This window comes from Etheostoma spectabile, chromosome 7 (assembly GCF_008692095.1).
Source record: "Etheostoma spectabile isolate EspeVRDwgs_2016 chromosome 7, UIUC_Espe_1.0, whole genome shotgun sequence".
Taxonomy (NCBI): Eukaryota; Metazoa; Chordata; class Actinopteri; order Perciformes; family Percidae; genus Etheostoma; species Etheostoma spectabile.
In genome coordinates this window covers 6,967,266-6,971,421 of record NC_045739.1, presented here as the reverse complement: position 1 = coordinate 6,971,421, position 4,156 = coordinate 6,967,266, and the positions used below count along the sequence as shown (strand labels likewise).

At 40.7% G+C, this 4,156-nt stretch overlaps 2 protein-coding genes and 1 long non-coding RNA gene across 8 annotated transcripts in view; 2 read left to right on the top strand and 1 right to left on the bottom strand.

The window, feature by feature from the left end:
• znf512b (zinc finger protein 512B) overlaps positions 1–4,156 on the top strand; it is a 33,058-nt gene that overhangs the window by 7,167 nt on the left and 21,735 nt on the right. The window lies entirely within an intron of this gene.
• Positions 1–4,156, bottom strand: part of LOC116693107 (uncharacterized) — a 22,908-nt gene that overhangs the window by 1,195 nt on the left and 17,557 nt on the right. Inside the window, exon 2 of the long non-coding RNA XR_004332848.1 lies at positions 631–635. This is a non-coding gene — a long non-coding RNA (uncharacterized LOC116693107). The remainder of the gene's footprint in view (positions 1–630; positions 636–4,156) is intronic.
• Positions 1–4,156, top strand: part of samd10b (sterile alpha motif domain containing 10b) — a 64,008-nt gene that overhangs the window by 55,329 nt on the left and 4,523 nt on the right. The window lies entirely within an intron of this gene.

Sequence of the window (4,156 nt, the reverse complement as noted above, 5' to 3'; positions counted from 1 at the left end):
TTGGTTGCTAAAAAATAGCCCCTCATTTCCAGCACACACAGCACACAGCACTCACTAGATGCTTCAGTTTTTTCCCCCATGTTAATATCAGCCCTGTAGGCTGGATTAGCATGCCTGTGTGGGTGCGTGCAGTGTTGCGTGCCTGCTTGCTGTGGACAGTAATACAAAGCTTATTTTGCATGACAGAACTCAGAGTGCAGTAAGCTTTGGTAGTTTTTTTGTGTGATTTAAGTGGTGAAACCATTTATTAAATTGTTTTATGTCTTTATCTGCTTAAGCTTTCTATAGTTAGCAGGGTAACACAGGCTCACAGTCTGGTTTCCAACACACAGGCTGCCGATTGATGTGCTGCTATCGCTCTTAAAGAATTTATTGTAGCAGAACACAGTGTATTTGAATGACATGTTTTTCTCTGCAGCCTCTCAAAGTGTCATGTTTTATAGATTCTTTTTACATTTTATAACTCAGTAAACAGGTGTGTTTGAGTCATCACTGCAAGATGCTAGTGGGGTCTGGTCTGATTGTTTTGAGACTAAAGGCTAGAATTGAGAGAAGCACACTTGGCTGAGGATGTGTGTTGATTGTGTTTAAAAATGCTCTCACAGGTAATGGGCCTGGTCTTTTCGGGACTTTTTCTTGTAACTTAAGACTACCGTTTCTGCTTGTCAGTTTCGTTTTTCTTTTCCACAGTTGATCTGCTTTGACTTTCATTAAAATAGAGCTTTTTTTTTTTATAGTGTTTTTGATAGTTCAAGTCTTTGCTAAGGACAGCTTCCTGCACAATTTGATTCACAAGATACAAATCTGCATTCCACTTGTGTTGAAGAATTGTCTTGTTTGGCTGGAAAGTGGGCCTTATCTGGAATGTTACATCAGGGGTTTCCCTAGATCTAGAGGGCTCAGTTGGTACCATGCCAGTGGACTGAGTTTTATGTAATTATGAGGTTTGAAGATTCTCTAAAACCCAGCAACATAGGGGAACCACAAGCTACGAAACACATGCCAATCCTTGGTAACAGTAGGAATTAATCAAGATACAAAGCAGAGCATGAGAAATGCATGAGGAATTTTACATTTTCATTTCTCCGGCACTCGATTACAGTGGCATTTGTAATCCCTAACCACCACACATAACCTGCAGCATGTTATGAGTCACTCAGATGTAGTTGAAACTAAAGCAAAGAATATTCATGACTTTAAATTTGACTTTCTTTATTTTTCTTCTTCTTTTTTTTCCTATTACTCTTAGTGCCTGCTTGAGCTTTACTGTATGGAGCTAATGATGATAAAAATGCTACAATGCTAATCACAATGAGCCTGGCACTAGCTTTTCTATCTGGAAGACTGTAAGTCTTGGTTTGGTGGAAACAAAGGCATCAACATCTACAACTCCCTGTGTATGTTTTTCAGTGTTTCATCATGTCCATTTTACGCAGTGTGCTCTTCAGATAACCAGGTACCACGTTAATGCCGTCTTCCCCTGGTAATCTTTTTTCATTAATAATGAGTCATTTTTCATTCCTGTTCATAAAAGAAAGACTTTTCCACCTCGTGGTATTATCAGTTCTCATGCTGATTGATAAATGTCCTGTCGGAAACTTTGCATGATGTAATTATGAAGAAACCCTGTCCTGGCTGGACTGCTTTTTGTACTAGTGGTTTCCTAAAATCCCTCATGTGTTTATGCACGGAAAGAAAACTGCAATTGGGTTTGTGTGCTTTCCTAGAGTGGTGCGGTTGAGCTGTCACCTTGCCACACCAGACAACTTGCAAGAAAGGATGTGGTCCCTGAGGGTGACTTGCTCTCTCTTTGCCTCTCTCTTTTCTTTCTTGCTCTTACATTTTTTACATTACCATCTTATTAGAGCCTTAGTTTTGTCATTTTTTTCTTCTAAGCTGTTAAACAACCTACGGTAAAAGTATTTGGACAGTCCTAACGCTGTTCTGCCAAATGCTTTAGGCAAGCCCTGAAATTAGGCTCCGTTTCTTCAAACAGTAATGTAAGCGTAAATGATGGAGGAAGGGGAGTGGGGAGGTCTGCATTGGTTTATATGGCTGGGGCTTTGTTTGACTGTTAAATGCGCTAGCTTGTGTTGTTTTTGTTTGTGTTTACATGTCTGTGGTGTGTGTTTGTGTGTGTGTGTGTGTGTGTGTGTGTATGCACGCTGCACAGCCACGAGTGTCTCAAATGACAGTCCACTACTGACTGCAACCTTCATTTCTGGCCCGCAGACGCCATCTGCTGACCCTGCATATTTTCTCAGCAGCAATTTCTCACTCTCCCTCTCCACCTATTGCTTTGTAACATTTTCTATCGCTCGATTGTTGCCGTATTCTCTACACATAACTGTCACTCCTTTCCACTTATCTTCCCTCAAACTCCTTATCTTTCTCTTGTCCCACTTATACGCTGTATCATCAGCAGCGGTGAGTCCCCAGGCTTCCAGCCTCACTATCCATGCCACCTTTCTTCTATCCCCGCGATCCACCTCACCCTACTTCCACTCACCAGCCCTGCTCCCCATCTCACTATTCTCCTTTATTTTCTTTATTTTGTAGCCCTCGCCTGCTGATGTGTTGAGTCTTAGAAAATGGTGGAATACCAAAAGATAAATCGATAAAGAGCTATAGCTTGGAGAATGTTTGTTTTGGGATGACATTGAATTCTGAATCTTTTCTCAGTCTGATGCTGATGTATTGAGGAGAGTCTTTAGTCATCTTTGTCACACCTTTATTTGGCAAGCTTGAGGATGGCAGATGAGTAGGAGTACAGGGCAGTGGGAGAGGAGAGAGATTGAGTTGTGAGTCACCTCCATAAGGAGGGCACAGCAAACAGTCTGAGCAGGAATTTTCTGTCTGGCTCTATATATTATATTATTAACATATATATACATTAACATATTATATATTATAAATATTTTATATAAGTGGGGCTCAAATTTGGATTAATGTGCATAAAGAACCCAAGAAAAGATGGTAAAATTTCTAAAAGGCATCAAATGACAGATTAGACATTTGTATAATATGTCTTTCAAATAACAGAAAACTAAAAAATGCATTTGCAAAAGTTTGGGCACACTGCAGAGTTTACCTTGTACTGTTCCCCTTTGGCAAGTATTACAGCTTGGAACGCTTCTTGTAGCCAGCCAAGTCTTTCGATTTTGTTTAGGTATTTTCGCCCTTCTTCCTTCAAAAGTCTTCCAGTTCTTTGAGATTTCTGGGCTGTCTGTCACGCACTGCTCTTTTAAGGTCTATCAATAGATTTTCAATTGTGTTAGTTCAGGAGATTGTGAAGGCCGAGGCAAAACCTTTAGTTTACGCCTCTTGTGTAATCCACCATGGATTTTGAGGTGTGTTTAGGATCATTATCCATTTGTAGAGCCACCCTCTCTTTAACTTCAGCTTTTTCACAGATGGCATCAAGGTAGCGTCCAAAATTTGCTGAAATTTTATTGAATCCATTTTCCTTCTACTCGTGAAATGTTCCCCGTGCCACTGGCTGCAAAACAACCCCAAAGCATGTTTCCTCCCCCCCCCCCATGCTGGGCAGTTGGATAGAGGTTATTTTCGTTAATTCTGTACCCTTTCTTCTCCAAACGTACCTTTGCTCAGTCCACAGAACTGTTTCCACATGCATCAGGCTTGTCTATATGTTCATTTCCAAACTTCAAACACTGATTTTTGTGGTGAGGACATAAAAGAGATTTTCTTCAGATGACTCTTCCATGAAGACCATATTTGTACAAGTATCTCTTTATAGTGGAATAGTGTACCACACCTCCAGTGTCTGCCAGGTCTTTCTGGATGGATTGTGCAGTCAAACGTGGGTTTTGACTTGCTTTTCTCACAATCCTGCAAGCTGTTGTCTGATATTTTTCTTGGTCTAAGCAGATCTTGCTTTAACTTCCACTGTTCCTGATGACTGCCATTTCTTAATTACATTCTGAACAGAGGATATTGGCATCTGAAAACGCTTTGGTATGTGCTTATAGACTTCTCCTGCTTTGTGACCGTCAACTATTTTCAGTTTCAGTTTTCTAGACAGCTGCTTAGAAAAGCCATGGTGCTGATTGTTGGGGCGAGGTCAGATGAGTCTGGGCATGTAAAACCTAAAGATTGACATCTCCTTGTCTTTCCAGACGATGATTGAGAACAA